The sequence below is a fragment of the Dendropsophus ebraccatus genome, chromosome 3, assembly GCF_027789765.1.
Source record: "Dendropsophus ebraccatus isolate aDenEbr1 chromosome 3, aDenEbr1.pat, whole genome shotgun sequence".
In the NCBI taxonomy this organism is placed as follows: Eukaryota; Metazoa; Chordata; class Amphibia; order Anura; family Hylidae; genus Dendropsophus; species Dendropsophus ebraccatus.
The window spans coordinates 16,443,782-16,461,818 of NC_091456.1; positions in this window are offsets into that span (position 1 = coordinate 16,443,782).

Genomic DNA, 18,037 nt, shown 5'->3' on the forward strand with positions numbered 1-18,037 from the left:
ACGATCGCTCACAGCCCCCCAGCCCCGCAGCCCCCGGCCGCACGATCGCCCCGCAGCCCCCGGCCGCACGATCGCCCCCAGCCCCGCAGCCCCCGGCCGCACGATCGCCCCCAGCCCCGCAGCCCCCGGCAGCACGATCGCTCCCAGCCCCGCAGCCCCCGGCCGCACGATCGCCCCGCAGCCCCCGGCCACACGATCGCCTGCAGCCCTGCAGCCCCCGACTGCACGATCGCCCCCAGCGGGCGATTGTGCAGCCGGGGGCTGCGGGGCTGGGGGCTGCGGGCGATCATGCGGCCGGGGGCTGCGGGGCTGCAGGCGATCGTGCAGCCGGGGGCTGGGGGCGATCGTGCGGCCGGGGGCTGCGGGGCTGGGGGCGATAGTGCGGCCGGGGGCTGGGGGCGATCGTGCGGCCGGGGGCTGGGGGCGATCGTGCGGCTGGGGGCTGTGGGGCTGGGGGCGATCGTGCGGCCGGGGGCTGCGGGGCTGGGGGCGATCGTGCGGCCGGGGGCTGGGGGCGATCGTGCGGCCGGGGGCTGGGGGCGATCGGGGCTGCAGGGGGGCGGGCAGGATATACATTACCTGATCCCGGCTCCTGCTTGCTTCAGCGGCTCCCGGCACGTTCCGCCCGGCCAATCAGTGCGCTCCCCCGCCGCAGCGCACTGATTGGCCGGGCGGGCCGTGAAGACACCGGGAGCCCCGAAGCAAGCAGGAACGGGGACCGGGTAATGTATAATGTCTGGCGGCCGGGGGGTTAATGGGGCGGGCTGCAGACATCCCTGTATGTACATCCCTGCTGCGAGTTTCTCTGCTATTGAAAGTATAGGGTCGGGATCTGCAGCGAGTCTCCCTGCAAAAGCGCAGCAAGGAGACTAGCTGCAGATCCGGCAAGTGGGTTTGTAACCTAAAGCATAATGTCATCTGCATCCAACCTGGGGAGGGGGTGTATTCCTGATAAATTATTACTCTAAATAAAGCCCCTCTATAGACCCCGTGCTGCCCCACCAGGCAGAGAAAACACTGATTATTACTATTATTTACTAATGGGTTTAAAAATGGAGCAGAAAACAAATGCTGTAATGTTATATTGTAGAAGTCCAGTGCAGGTACACATAGGGGGAGATTTATCAAACATGGTGTAAAGTGAAACTGTCTCAGTTGCCCCTAGCAACCAATCAGATTCCACCTTTCATTTTCCAAAGAGTCTGTGAGGAATGAAAGGTGGAATCTGATTGGTTGCTAGGGGCAACAGAGCCAGTTTCACTTTACATCATGTTTGATAAATCTCCCCCATAGTATTCATCTCTATGTGCTCTGGCCACGCCCACTGCTTGTGATGTCATCATGTCACGTATGAGGATGATGTCACAATAGAACCTGGTTGTGACAATAAAACCAAGCTGCACCCTGACAGCACAGTTAGTCCAGGCTAACTTTTCTTGGAGTTGGAGTGTTGGAGAGTCTATAGATGACAAGGAAGAGGAACCGATTTCGCCAGAATGTGGCCCAGCCACCAAACCCTGCCCCACCCCACCCTGCCCCACCACCAAACCCTGCCCCACCCCCTGCCCCATCCCACCCTGCCCTACCCCCTGCCCCATCCCACCCTGTCCCACCCCCACCCCCTGCCCTATCACACCCCGCCCCATCAGCAAGACCAGCTCGCATCCTGAAGAGGGCATATAAGAGGATCTGCGAGCCCATGGAGGTTGGAGGACGGCAATTCCCTGACGATGTGGAGATGGTGGATGTATCCATCAAAAGGAGAAAGATGTCCACAACCCACCTGCCGCCGGTGGAGGATATGGAGGTGGACTGAAGGCTGCAGGTGGAGATGGAGGATCAGCCTACATGCAACATCTATTGGGACTCATGTAGAGGTAAGAGCCTGACAACTGACAACCCTCTCATCTCTGACTGTTCTACAATTGTGCAAGGACAAAATGTTCATTTCCTCACTCATTTATTTCTCTGATTTCTTTGCAGTTTCCCAATAACCTCTATAACATCTGAGGCTCCTGAAGACTCCAACAGAGAGGAGACCATCTATATCATCTGAGGCTCCTGAAGACTCATCCAGAGAGGAGACCATCTATATCATCTGAGGCTCCTGAAGACTCATCCAGAGAGGAGACCATCTATATCATCTGAGGCTCCTGAAGACTCATCCAGAGAGGAGACCATCTATATCATCTGAGGCTCCTGAAGACTCCAACAGAGAGGAGACCATCTTTAAACACAGGAGTCAAACTCAAGCTCTCCAGCTGTTGCAAAACTACAATTCCCATGATGACTGGACAGCAAAAGCCGAAGGCGCGCGAGCCCTCCCATTCAAACAGACAAAAGGCAGGATTCGGTGCCGATTCCGTAGTGTGAACGAGCCCTAACAGCTGAGACTCTCATGAAGACTCATCCAGAGAGCAGACCATCAGTAGCCGACCACTCATCCTCACAAAAATTTTGAAATTTACTGAATTATTAATAAATATATATATTTTTATACCAAGTTTTCATCTTTTAATCTTTTATGTTTCTCTCACATAACCCGGGGTCTTATATTGTTTAGGGCTATGGGGGTAGGTGTTATTGTCCACACAGTATGCCCCTACACTGTAGCCCCACTCTACACGGTAGTTAGCCGCAATACTGTTTGTAGCACTGCTGTAGGTATGCTGGGAGTTGTAGTGCAAAAGGAGGTATGCACAACTGCAACTCCCAGCATATTTCTTTGTGCACTACAAATCCCAGCATACCTTTTTGTGTTCAAGGAAGTATGCTTGGAGTTGTAGTGCACAAGAAGGTTTGCTGGGAGTTGCAGTTGTGCAGCAACTCCTTGTGCACTACAACTCCCAGCATACCTCCTTGTCCACAACAACTTCCAGCATACCTCCTTGTGCACAACAACTCCCAGCAAATCTCCTTGTCCACAACAACTCCCAGAAAATCTCCTTGTGCACTACAACTCACAGCATACCTCCTTGTGCACAACTCCCAGAATACCTCCTTGTGCACTACAACCCCCAGCATAGCTCCTTGTGCACAACAACTCCCAGCATACCTCCTTGTGCACAACAACTCCAAGCATACCTCCTTGTGCACTACAACCCCCAGCATAGCTCCTTGTGCACAACAACTCCCAGCATACCTCCTTGTGCACAACAACTCCCAGCATAGCTCCTTGTGCACAAAAGCTTCCAGCATACCTCCTTGTGCCCAACAACTCCCAGCAAATCTCCTTGTGCACAACAACTCCCAGCATACCTCCTTGTGCACAACAACTCCCAGCATACCTCCTTGTGCCCAACAACTCCCAGAGTTGTTGTACACAAGGAGCTATGCTGGGAGTTGTAATGCACTAGGAGGTATGCTGGGAGTTGTTGTGCACAAGGAGGTATGTTGGGAGTTGTAATGCACTAGGAGGTATGCTGGGAGTTGTTGTGCACAAGGAGGTATGCTGGGAGTTGTTGTGCACAAGGAGGTATGCTGGGAGTTGTAATGCACTAGGAGGTATGCTGGGAGTTGTTGTGCACAAGGAGGTATGCTGGGAGTTGTTGTGCACAAGGAGGTATGCTGGGAGTTGTAGTGCACAAAGAGGTATGTTGGGAGGTACAGGGGAATTAAAAAGTGTATAAAAAGTTTTTAAAAATTCATAACAAGTTCTAATAATCCCAGCTTTTTCCTTTTGTTCAAAAACTAAAAATATAAAAAAAAACAACAACAAACATTTGGCATCATTGCATGCGTAATTGTCCGAACTATAAAACGTAACAAAAAAAGTGATCAAAAAGTCCCATAAATAAAAAGATGGTACATGGGGGCATCATATCCGTGGCCTGGGGGGGGGGGCATTATATTTGTATTTTAAGCTTTTTTTCATACTTTATTAAAGTATCTAAATGGTATTTAGTATCGAAATAAAAAAATATGGTATCGGTATTGAACTCAAAATTCTGTTATTGTGACATCCCTACTATATACAGACCAATATATCTGCCATAGAGTGACTGCCACCTAATGACTCTATATACACTATATACAGACCAATATTACCGCCGTTCAGTGACCGACAACATAATATTGGTCTGTATTTAGTGTATTTAGAGTCATTATACAGTGGTCAGTCTATAGCGATAATATTGGTCTGTATATAGCAGGGGTGGGGAACCTCCGGCCCCCGGGCCGCATCCGGCCCCTGAGACCTCCAGATGCGGCCCACGGCCCGTAGCTCCCCTGTGATGCGCGCCGCTCTGGAGGAGGAAGGAGCCGACATACACAGCCTCCTCCGGTGTCTGTGACAGCTGCCGGACACAGGAGGATGCTGTCTGTGGCGGCTTCTTCCCCAGCAGAGCGGCGCGTGTCTTCAGTCTCCTGTGGGCCGAGCGCGATGACGTAATTTCAGCTTCAGCTGACAATTATCTCTCCCATCCGGCCCTGTCCTCCCCATACACAGGAATGTTTGGCACAGCTGAGTGTTCCTGTGTTCTCTATAGGAGATCTGATGGCGGCTTATCTCTCTGAGAACAGAGAGTTTAGGCGTTGATTTTCCATCAAGCCTAACCCCCTATGTCCACTGATATCATCTGTCAGAGGACTTTCCAGAGAGCCTCATACTCCTTACACTGATGGCCGAAACCACCACAAGCAGCAGGTACCACCAACAAAAGTGTAACACGTATGGGGACCTTAAATTGTTGCTACAATATTTTAGCATTTGGGGCCCAACCTTCAACTATGCCACATTTAGTCTAAAACCGGCCCTGCTGGGGGCGGGGCATGGTCACATGCTCCTCCATGTCAGCCATCTTATGGACAGAATCACCACAGAGCAGGACAGCCCAGCCTGGAGGAGGGGAGTCTGATATTAGCTCTAGGAGGTACACAGGGAGCTGCTGTCAGTATATACAGTGAGTACACAGGGAGCTGCTGTCAGTATATACAGTGAGTACACAGGGAGCTGCTGTCAGTATATACAGTGAGTACACAGGGAGCTGCTGTCAGTATATACAGTGAGTACACAGGGAGCTGCTGTCAGTATATACAGTGAGTACACAGGGAGCTGCTGTCAGTATATACAGTGAGTACACAGGGAGCTGCTGTCAGTATATACAGTGAGTACACAGGGAGCTGCTGTCAGTATATACAATGAGTACACAGGGAGCTGCTGTCAGTATATACAGTGAGTACACAGGAAGCTGCTGTCAGTATATACAGTGAGTACACAGGGAGCTGCTGTCAGTATATACAGTGAGTACACAGGGAGCTGCTGTCAGTATATACAGTGAGTACACAGGAAGCTGCTGTCAGTATATACAGTGAGTACACAGGAAGCTGCTGTCAGTATATACAGTGAGTACACAGAAAGCTGCTGTCAGTATATACAGTGAGTACACTTACTAATACTGAACGTCTCAGAGATAGTAGTGAGAAAAAACTTGGTGTGTAAACACCTGTACCTTAGCCCCTCTGGACAGCCGTCCTTTGTATCTCTCTTTAGGAAAAAGAAATCCCCGAGGTCTGGTCATCGATCTATAACTTTTTTATTCAGGGTGCTGGTACAAACAATGCTCACAAGGCTGTTACATTCCCCCAGCGTCCACCTGTTGTCCTGCGGACGTTTCGGAGGATAAGCTCCTCCTTCCTCATGCGCATCACCAAACATAGAGGTGGGCGACTCCTTGATCGTTCATTCCATCATTTCCCTGAAAGGGGTCAGGCATTTGAACAATTCCCTAGGGAAATGATGGAACGGTGCGTTCATTTCATTATTTCCCAGGGTTTCATCAAATTCCTGATTCTATCATTTCATAGCAACATATATACTATGCAGGTTTACATTCAGTTATAATAAATTTACCAACCACATCTGCTGGAAGTTGTTCCAAGCATCTACTACTCTTTCAGTAATATTTTCTCACGTTGCTTCTGATTTTTCCCCCAACTAATCTCTCACTGTGTCCTATTCTTCTTGTGTTCAGTTTTTTTTCTAAAAACATTTCCCTCCTGAACCTCATTTAGTCTTTTACTATACTTAAAAGTTTTGACCATGTGAATAACTTATTAAATCTGTATGAGAGACCATAGTCGCTTATGATTGTGTTTAACTAGCTGCAGTGTGTAATGGTTACAATGTAGCTTTGATCACAAGGTGGCGCTCTATGCCTCTATAATAATATAGTAATATAATAATATAGAGTGGTAACCACTCACATTGGAACATGACATGAATGTTGATGTACTGCATAGAGAAGAATTCACATGATGATTTTATATGATTTTTTTAATTTAAAGTTTTTTTTTTAAAGTTTATTACTTGGTGGTAAAACACCACATTGCAGAAACCCTTTATAAGTGCAATGGTTAATGTCTAGAGCAGAAATTATTAAGGCAGGGGCAGGGACACATACTGGCAGCGGAATGAAATTTCTGCATTGGGTATATGACCCATTCACTTCACACTACCAGGATCCGCAAACTCGCAGCGTGAAATCCGCTGCGGATTTGGTACATGTGAAGCTACCCTTAATTGGGGCAATTACCTCCCTTCCTTGGGTCCCCCCTGGAGCTTACAAGCCTATATGTTGACTGCTATATGTAATCACTTTCGGTTTCATTATCAGGACTAGCAGAGATCAGCTGATCATCAAGGCAGGTACACAAGTGTGAGCGGGGTTAACTTAAAGAATAGTAATATAACTCTAGCTACTGTATATTGTATGTCTATTGACATATTGGCAGCACATGGCCTGATTGTTGGTTCCATCATTAAAAGGGTTCGGAATTTGGAATGTGATGTAACATCTCTAGTACAAACACATGGGGGCGCTAACGGTCCATCAGCTGCATAGAAACATCCAATGTAGAAAAATCCAGCGATAACTGATCTTTTTGCTCCAGGAAGTTGATAACAGTAAAGGTTTAAGTTGAGTGGAGATGGGGGCTATTTATACACCTGATGTGCAGCATTGTTACTGTGAACACTCCTCTTCATATCACTATATTATGTATTTTATCTTACAGTCTAAGGCTATGTGCACACTGAGCAATTCTCGAGGAATTGAAGCAGAAAGTTTTCAGGCAGAATTTAAGCCCCCCATTGACTTCTATAGGATTCCTCTAGCAGATCTACAGCAGAAAATTCTGCTCGGAAATTCTGCAGTGTGAACAACAGAGCAGAAAACTCATTGAACACAATGGGACTTTGCTCGGTACATATTTTATGGGAGGAATTTCAAGCTGAAATTCCTCTTCAATTCCTCACCTTATTCCTCGCCTTTTCCTCAGTGTGCACATACCCTTAGAATATAGATAGTACGCCAACAGAAAATGTATCAATCTATTCATCATTAAAGTCAATGGGAGATTGGAGCATTGGCAGAGGGATGGGCGCCTGGTCGACCTGTCGACCTGAAAGTGATGAAAACACCACAGAAATGGAACAGGAACATGGGGGCATGCATGGATGCATCTAAGACCCCCAGGCAGCTGTATTAGCTGTACTAGCTGTATACTGGATTACTATCAGACTGAGTACACCATGGGTCTCCAAAATGCGACTCTCCAGCTATTGTAATACTACATTTCCTATCATTCCTGGACAACCAATCCAAAGCTTTAGCTGTCCGGGCATTATGGGAATTGTAGTTTAGCAACAGCTGGGGGGCCGCACTTTGGAGACCCATGGCATAGACCACCTAATACTGGTATACTATGTTAACTATGTTAGATGCTTTTTTTTTTTTTTTTACTGTAGTAGGTACTGCATACTTCAATAAAGAATGCTGTAGCACAGTATACAACTGAGTATACTAGCTATATACCAGTACCAGTATACTGTACCACTATCAGTACCAGTATACCGCATAAGGCTATGTTCACACTACGTTAGTCTCTGGACGTAGCGCGTTCCGTGAATAAGCGGCCGGAGACTTACGTAGTTTGCGTACAATGGAAAGTATACGATCTACGGCTGCACAGTTCACACTATGTACGAACTTGCGCCCGGACCGTACGCGGCGCCGTAAAAAATGAACCAGACCATGGTTTGAGGACTAAAATGCCTTAACTTACGCCCGTAGCGTTACATGCGGTCCCGCACGTAGTGGCGATTTCTTCATTTTTCCACTTTTCTTTGCCGATCCAAAGATTTCCAAGTAAAAGACCGCTGTCAGATCGCTACGTAGGGCACTCGGAAACCGTAAGTAGACTACAGGCGTAAGTTAGCGGTCCGTACGTAGCCGGCCGCAACTTGTGTAAATTCCCGGCCGGAGTTTAACACGTATATGCAGGGGCTGGCTGGCAAATTTTAGCCCGGGGGGCAAGTACACAGCACTGGCCCATGAGTAGCAGGCTGGCGGCCCATCCTTAAAGGACCACTCTGGCCTCTAACCTCTTACCTATAACATCTTCGGTCCTTCCAGTCATTTGTGACCAAATATCCTACTGTGCCCTGTGAAAGGGTCAGAACTCACTTTCCTGTATAAGTCTATGGGGCGGCTCAGTGATGACACAGAATGGTCCCATAGACAGATGCTAGGAAAGCTGGGTGACCTCTATCATACTGAGTACAAGATGCTGGAAAGCTGGGTGACCTCCATCATACTGAGTATAAGATGCTGGGAAAGCTGGGTGAACTCCATGATACTAAGTATAAGATGCTGTGAAAGCTGGGTGACCTCCATTATACTGAGTATAGGATGGTGGGAAGGCTGGGTGACCTCTATCATACTGAGTATAAGATGCTGGAAAGCTGGGTGACCTCCATTATACTGATTATAAGATGCTGGGAAAGCTGGGTGACCTCCATGATACTAAGTATAAGATGCTGTGAAAGCTGGGTGACCTCCATTATACTGAGTATAGGATGGTGGGAAAGCTGGGTGACCCCCGTCATACTGAGTATAAGATGGTGGGAAAGCTGGGTGACCTCCATCATACTGACTACAAGATACTGGGAAAGCTGTGTGACCTCCATCATATTTAGTATAAGATGCTGGGAAAGCTGGGTGACCTCCATCCTACTGAGTATAAGATGGTGGAAAAGCTGGTGACCCCCATAATACTGTGTACAAGATGCTGGAAAGCTGGGTGACCTCCATCATACTAAGTATAAGATGGTGGAAAAGCTGGTGACCCCCATAAAACTGTGTACAAGATGCTGGAAGGCTGGGTGACCTCCATCATACTGAGTATAAGATGGTGGGAAAGCTGGGTGACCTCCATTATACTGACTACAAATACAAGATGCTGGGAAAGCTGCCTGACCCTCATTATACTGACATGCACCTCACCTCCGCGCCGCCTGCTTGACCTGCACCTCTTGCCCGGCCGCCAACCCGTCACTCTACGCTGCTCCACCTGCAATGATTTTTTGTGAAAATTGAATTTACGGTTTTAATCGAAATTGATTCTAACCTTCTGGGCAAATTAATTTGATTAATCGCCCAGCCCTAACTCCTCTGTATGTATGTATCCTCTATGCACCCCTGTATATATGTCTCCTCCTGTATATATGTCTCCTCCTGTATGTATGTATCCTCTATGTACCCCTGTATATATGTCTCCTCCTGTATATATGTATCCTCTGTATGTCTCCTCCTGTATGTATGTATCCTCTATGTACCCCTGTATATATGTCTCCACCTGTATATATGTATCCTCTGTATGTCTCCTCCTGTATATAAGTCTCCTCCTGTATATATGTATCCTCTATGTACCCCTGTATATATGTCTCCTCCTGTATATATGTATCCTCTGTATGTCTCCTCCTGTATATATGTATCCTCTATGTACCCCTGTATATATGTCTCCTCCTGTATATATGTATCCTCTGTATGTCTCCTCCTGTATATATGTCTCCTCCTGTATATATGTATCCTCTATGTACCCCTCTGTATGTCTCCTCCTGTATATATGTATCCTCTATGTACCCCTCTGTATGTCTCCTCCTGTATATACATATCCTATATGTACCCCTGTATATATGTCTTCTCCTGTATATATGTATCCTCTGTATGTCTCCTCCTGTATATATGTCTCCTCCTGTATATATGTATCCTCTATGTACCCCTGGTAAAGTCCAAGGTTGGAACAGCGGAACCTCCCAGGGATGCACAGTCTCCGTCAGGTGGGCCCACACCTGATACTCAATAGCGAAAAAGAAATGGTGTGGAGACAGCATCCATCCAGTGAAAAAATATTTTTACTTTATTTTAAGCCATTGCATATAAAAAGATTACCGACGTTTCGGCTCTAACACTCCTGAGCCTTTCTCAAGTGTTAGAGCCGAAACGTCGGTAATCTTTTTATATGCAATGGCTTAAAATAAAGTAAAAATATTTTTTCACTGGATGGATGCTGTCTCCACACCATTTCTTTTTCTCAATGTACCCCTGTATATGTCTCCTCCTGTATATATGTATCCTCTATGTACCCCTGTATATATGTCTCCTCCTGTATATATGTATCCTCTATGTACCCCTGTATATGTCTCCTCCTGTATATATGTATCCTATATGTACCCCTGTATAGATGTATCCTCCTGTATATATGTATCCTCTATGTACCCCTGTATATATGTCTCCTCCTGTATATATGTATCCTCTATGTACCCCTCTGTATGTCTCCTCCTGTATATATGTATCCTCTATATACTCCTCAGTATGTCTCCTCTTGTATATATGTATCCTCTATGTACCCCTGTATATATGCCTCCTCCTGTATATATGTATCCTCTATGTACCCCTGTATATATGCTTCCTCCTGTATATATGTATGCTCTATGTACCCCTTTGTATGTCTCCTCCTGTATATATGTATCCTCCTGTGTAGGTCTCCTGTATATATGTATCCTCTATGTACCCCTGTATATATGCTTCCTCCTGTATATATGTATGCTCTATATACTCCTCTGTATGTCTCCTCCTGTATATATGTATCCTCCTGTGTAGGTCTCCTGTATATATGTATCCTCCTGTGTAGGTCTCCTGTATATATGTATCCTCTATGTCAGGGAGGGGGAACCTTGGCTCTTCAGCTGTTGCAAAACTACAACTCCCATCATCCATGGACAGCCTATCACTCTCCAGCTATGATGGGAGTTGTAGTTTTGCAGCAGCTGGAGGGCCTTGGTTCCCTCCCCCTGCCCTATGTCCTGCTGTGTAGATCTCCTCCTGTGTAGGTACCTGGCTTCCTGCAGACACCATCTTCTCTGTCTTCAGGCTCTTCTAGCCCAGTTGCAGGAGAACCAGCTGGGAGGAGAGAGCGGCCTCTGGTGGCCGGAGGAAGGTACTGCCTACAGCAGTTTGCTTTTTACCATAAGCCTCTTAGGCTTATAGAAAGCATAGTGGCCATACAGGGGGCGGGGCTTACCGGCATGGGGGCGGGGCTTCGGCGGCCGCTTCCATCACAGTCCGGATCCACCACAGCCACAGGTAAATATGACTGAAGAGGGCCGGGGCTGTAAGCAGGGGAGGCACTGAGGACTCCAGCCAGCTGTCAGCAGCCAGGCGGCCCTGACAACTGGGGGAAGAGCGGCCCGGGGGGCATATGCCCCCCTGCCCCCCGGCCCAGCCCGCCCCTGCGTATATGTCCGGCCGCGAAAATATGCGGCTGAACATATACGTAGTGTGAACATAGCCTAATACTGTATGTAATAACTTTTTCTTGGGTGTGAGATTACTAGTCCTGTTTGTTAGCTAGTTAGCTAGTCGCCAACCTAACGATTAAAACTAAGCCCTACCTGCTCTGTCCCTGCTCCAGCAGCTCTCCCTCTCAGATAACAGAACGCAAATGAATCGACCATCAGGTGACCAGGATCTATATACACACAGGTCACCTGGTCTGGCCGGCCAATCACTGCTAGACCAGCAGCCAACATGGCTGCAGCATAGCAGGATGTGCCAGCCCCTTCCCTGCATGTTTGCTGGCTAATTTAAGCCACCACGGGCGAGCTACGGAATCTGTGGCGGATCTGCCTGGATTCCGCAGTGTGCACATACTCTAAGGGTGGGTTCACACTGCTGAATCCATGCGAATAAATTCCGGCCAATTCAGTTGCTCATACCCGTTCACGGCCGCGCGCATCTCCGCCCGTGCCATAGACACCATACTATGGCCGGGTCGATTCCGCGTTCCGCCAAAAGGAGTAAAGGAGAATTGTCTTAGTTGCCCTTAGCAACCAGATTCCACCTTTAATTGTCCAAAGGATCTGTGAGAAATGGAAAGTGGAATCTGATTGGTTGCTAGGGGCAACTGAGCCAGTTTCACTTTATAACATGTTTGATAAATCTCCCCCTATGCATCTAACAGCATTTTACTACCAATCAAATGGGGGGTGGTCTAGTTATCTACCAAATAGGGTCTACCTGGCTATTGTTTGGGGGCACAGAAGAAAACTAAGAAGACTACAACTATTTGGGGACACAAAGTGGAAATATCACTGTAGGGGGCACAAGGGGGACACTATTAGGGTCAGGGCACTGCTAAACTATTGCTGTTCGAGGAACTAAGGGGACACTATTACTGTTTGGGGCAATAGGGGTGTGGAAAAGCTGAGGAAAATGCTAGAAAGTCTGGCAGAATTTGCAGAGATGCGTCTTGGCTGGGAGAAGTCTTCATGGTGGTCTAGGCCTGATTGAGAAGAAAAGGAAAAGAAAATGACTCTATTCAGAGGTGACATCCCCTGTGAGACACTGGATGTAACTGTACTGTTATCTCTGTATGGTCATTATATGAGAGGAAATACTTATATTAGGACTTGTGGTATGGTAAAGTAAACCTATCCTCACTGAATAGTCAGAGTATGCCTGCCCCTGACCATGGGATTATGTGTTCATATGTTAACAAATAAATTGTTGCACTGCTGTTTTTATGCAATATGGGGTGGATTTACACTCTGCTACACAGCAAAAATTGTTCAGGAATATGAAAACGTGCTCATGGTTACTTGACCACCATATTACAGCTGACAATTAAAATCTGATCCAAGGAGTCCTGAGCTCACAATTTATAGGACTTATAAGATCTGCTGTTGACATCTTGGCGCCAGATTCCACAGGATACTTTCAGAGGTCTTGTGGCGTCCGAGCCTTGACAGGTCAGAGCTGTTCTGACGGCAGGAGGGATCCTACACAATATTAGGCAGGTTGTTTTAAAGGGGTTTTCCAATGCCATGATTCTTTTTCCTTTTCTGGTGTAAGATACGCTATGTATGTATTAGGAGGCACAATGCTGCTTGTAAATTTGCCACATCTTTCTCACCGCCTGTGTGCCAGACTTAAGACCCTATTACACGGAACGATAATCGGCCAAATCGGCCGATTATTGCTCTGTGTAATAAACTCAATGATCAGCCGATGACAACGATCTCGGCTGATTGTTGATATAGGTTTGGACCTATAATTGTTGGGTTCCGACTGCGCATCACTACGTGTAATAGTGATGCGCGGCTGATGATTTGCAAAGTGCATACATTACCTACCCATGGTCCAGGGCTCCTCTTGCGCTCTGCTTCTCACTGGGTCCCGTGCGCTCCAGCTTCAGAGTGGCCTGTCTGAGCTGACAGGCCGCTCAGCCAAACACAGGCCAAGACTGCCGCAGCCAGTGATTGGCTGAGCGGCCTGTTAGCTGAGACAGGCCGCTCTGAAACTGCAGTGCGCGGGACCCAGTGAGAAGCAGAACGCAGGAGGAGCCCTGGAACGTGGATAGGTAATGTATAGAGTTTAAGCAAGGGCTGCAAGGACATCGGTAACAATGTCCCTGCAGCCCTTGTGAAACGATTATCAGGCCGTGTGATAGGCCCAGTAAACAAGCACTGATCTAGCAGGTCGGCGCTCTTTTACAGTTATTATTGGGCCCCCATCGGCTTGTGTAATAGGACCCTTGGGAATTCACTGCAGATATGAGTTAGAGTTGATATCTGACATAACTCAGCAATGTTTTTGGGAAATATTTCCTTTATTCCATATTTAAATTAAGTGGTTTGGTGCACTGGGGGCAGGACTGTTGCTTTCAGTGCACCGATCCACCCTGTCGGCCCACCTGGCTGAGCGCTGGATGAGTATTCATTAGAAGGGTTGGGCCAGCAGGGCAGATCCATGCACTGAGGATGCTGATGATCTGATGTGAGTTTAGTTTTTGCTAACTACTCTCCACATTATCCTTGATGCAGCAACTTCCTTTTAGTCGGCCAGCGCCTTAATGTCCCGGGATACACTGGGCTTCCAGCTTATGAAATTCTTCCAGATTTACCCTTCAGGGTCTCCCCTGAACTTATTGATTGGCTGCAGATGTTGGGCTTGGAGCAAGACCGCCACAGGTGAGCAGGCAGCATAGTCTTATAACTTTCCTTTTTCCATTGCGGTTTTACACTATGTGTGCCGCGGGCATCTTGTATCTCTACAGAACGTCTGTGACATGAACCTGTCATTCCAGTTGAAGCAGAGTTTGGCTGTTCCTCTGCCAGTTTTAAGCCTCCTACATAGCTTTTCCTGTTTCAGTTCAGTGTATAAAACTGAAGACCATTATCACCTCATTATGAAATTATTGGCGCAATAATAATAATAATAATAAATTATTATTATTATTATTATTATTATTATTATTATTATTACTACATGTATGGCATAATTTGTTACTGTTACACCTGACTATATCCTATAAAATCCAAGACTTTGTGCATGTGTGGTTCACACTACGTATATTTCAGTCAGTATTGTGGTCCTCATATAGCAACCAAAACCAGGAGTGGATTAAAAACACAGAAAGGATCTGTTCACACAATGTTGAAATTGAGTGGATGGCCGTCATATAACAGTAAATAACGGCCATTATTTCAATATAACAGCCGTTGTTTTAAAATAACAGCAAATATTTGCCATTAAATGGCGGCCATCCACTCAATTTCAACATTGTGTGAACAGAGCCTTTCTGTGTTTTTAATCCACTCCTGGTTTTGGTTGCAATATGAGGACCACAATACTGACTGAAATATACGTAGTGTGAACCCAGCCTGAGACTATCAAGCATTTAGAAAAAAAAAAACAGAAAAGTCAGTCCATCCATGTATACCTCCCCATCATGTGTAATAGCAAATATCAAACGCCATAAGCAATATACAAAATAATTTTGCTTTATTAAAAACTACATAATATATACAAAAATCTATATCTGACCAGGGGACTAGCTACTGCAAAGAGTCTTTACAACTTGTTTTTGGTCACAAGAGCTTACTATCTCTTTTCAGCTGGATTGTCCTTTCATCTTAAATGAAAACTCTGGCAATTTTTCCTTTAAATCAACTGGTGTCATAAAATTAAATAGATTTAAAATTTTATTTCTATTTAAAAATCAGCAGTCGTCCAGTACTTATCAGCTGCTGTATGTCCTGCAGGAAGTGATGTATTGTTTCCAGTCTGACACAGTGCTCTCTGCTGCCACCTCTGTCCATGTCAGGAACTGTCCAGAGCAGGAGAGGTTTTCTATGGGGATTTGCTACTGCTCTGGACAGTTCCTGACATGGACAGAGATGGCAGCAGAGAGCACTGTGTCACACTGGAAACAACACACCACTTCCTGCAGTACATACAGCAGCTGATAAGTACTGGAAGATTGCAGATTTTTAAATAGAAGTCATTTACATATCTATATAACTTTTCGACACCAGTTGATTGAAAGAAAAAAAACATTATTTCGCTGGAGTTCCCCTTTAAGAAAGAAAAATAACTATACCAAAAGCTAGATTTAACGCAACCATATTTGTATGTGGTGTTTTTTTGCCCCCACTGTATTTTTCCGTACACCCCAATTTTAACATAAACAGTGCCAAAGACAACAAAAGCACAATCCATCTAGAAGACATATGAATTGCAGGAAAATAACCAATCTGATTTCTCTGGTTTTCTCAGCCTTGGGAAACTCCGAACTCCTGGTTATTACTCCAATCAATAAATCATAAATTACTTCAGAATACAACAAGTATTACATACACAACTTCCTGTTAATAGAAAACACCCCTTATCTATATTGTGCTATAAAGCTGCAGGCGCAGTAAGAATACGTCCTTCTATTGCCTGGTAGATTGGGAGACTGATAGAGGTTATTGTTCTCAAACATTCTAATAAACTATATTAATTGGAAACTGATGTAAAAACTTTCCACATTTATTACAATAAGAAAGAATAGAAACAATCTAGCAATATATTTTACAAGCAGGTGTTCTACAATAGTAGTATATAGGGTTTATAATGGATGTGCTCAGACTGTGCAATATTATATATAGTTCAGTTTGAGCTACTGTTTAGATGATAAAATCCCCAAGATACACAAACAGATTAAACTTTTCTATGCATGCCCTAAAATAACAATATATTTACTTTTTTAGGCTGGGTTCACACTACGTATATTTCAGTCAGTATTGTGGTCCTCAAATTGCAACCAAAACCAGGAGTGGATTGAATACACAGAAAGGCTCTGTCCACACAATGTTGAAATTGAGTGGATGGCCGCCATATAACAGTAAATAACGGCCATTATTTCAATATAACAGCCGTTGTTTTAAAATAACAGCAAATATTTACCATTTAATGGCGGCCATCCACTCAATTTCAACATTGTGTGAACAGATCCTTTCTGTGTTTTTAATCCACTCCTGGTTTTGGTTGCAATATGAGGCCCACAATACTGACTGAAATATACGTAGTGTGAACCCAGCCTTAAAGGAATCTGTCACTAGGTTTATACCGCCTTAAATGAGGGCTGCATAAACTAGTCACATAAATGCTGAATAGATTGGTATATGACTTACTTCTGTTCAGCCGTTCTCCTAATATGCAGGAGAATAGGATTCTTGCCACACCCTTCCCCCCGCCCTGCAGTTGCTAATTGACAGTTGCTGCCTATACACAGCATGGAGAGATAACTGCCAATCAGCAGCTGGTGGGCGGAGTTTTCTGCTTCTCATGAATATCCAGGACTACTGGGCTTATGCACATAATGGAGAGGACTACTTATTGTCCATGTTATTCAGGAGGATATCTCTGGATCAGATGCACAGAACAATGTAAGTGATCTATCATTCTGCTCAGCTTCTCTGTCACTAGATTATGCCACCCTGAGGTAGGAAACTATAAACCAGCTGACAGAGTCTCTTTAAGAATATTTTAGAAAAATAAAAGACGAATACATGGAAATGATTATGTGACACCAGAAACATACTATAAAGGTAAATGATTGCAATTGTAAGAGAAACATTCTTCTGGTTCCATTTTAGCTAGAGATGAACGAACCTGGAGCATGCTCGAGTCCATCCGAACCTGAACTTTCGGCATTTGATTAGCGGTGGCTGCTGAAGTTGGATAAAGCCCTAAGGCTATGTGGAAATCATGGATATAGTCATTGGCTGTATCCATGTTTTCCAGACAACCTTAGAGCTTTATCCAACTTCAGCAGCCCCAGCTAATCAAATGCCGATCTACGGGTTCGGATGAACTCGAGGTTTGCTCATCTCTAATTTGACGCACGGATGTCCTGGTCACAATGAAGCAATGTTCCTCCACAGCTTCTAAGAGCCATAACACTTTTACTTTTCCACCTACAAGGCTGGTTGGGGTGTCTTTTTTCTGCACCATAATCTATACTTTTTATTGGTATCCTATTGGCATAAAAGATAATTTTTAATTAATTTTATGAGCTTTTTTTCTGACATACAATTTTAAAAAATCAGGACTTCCGGTGTTGTCCTGTCACTACCTCCCTTAAACTCTGCAATTGCTATAGATTGCAGTGTTTAAGGGGTTAATGACAGGCAGCTGTGTGACCGTGGTTGCACGGCTTTTGGGACACTAATGTGTGCAGGGCTGATCACACTGAAGCAGCCTTACACACATAAAAAGCTCTTCATTGCAGGATCATAGATATACATTGCTACTGCAGAAAAAAATAAAAAAATCATCTCTTGGCTGGAGTGGTTAGAGGTTACAAAGAGAGTAAATTGGTATGGCAGAGGAAAGTAGTTATTTTCAACTGGCGCTAGAAATTTGTACAG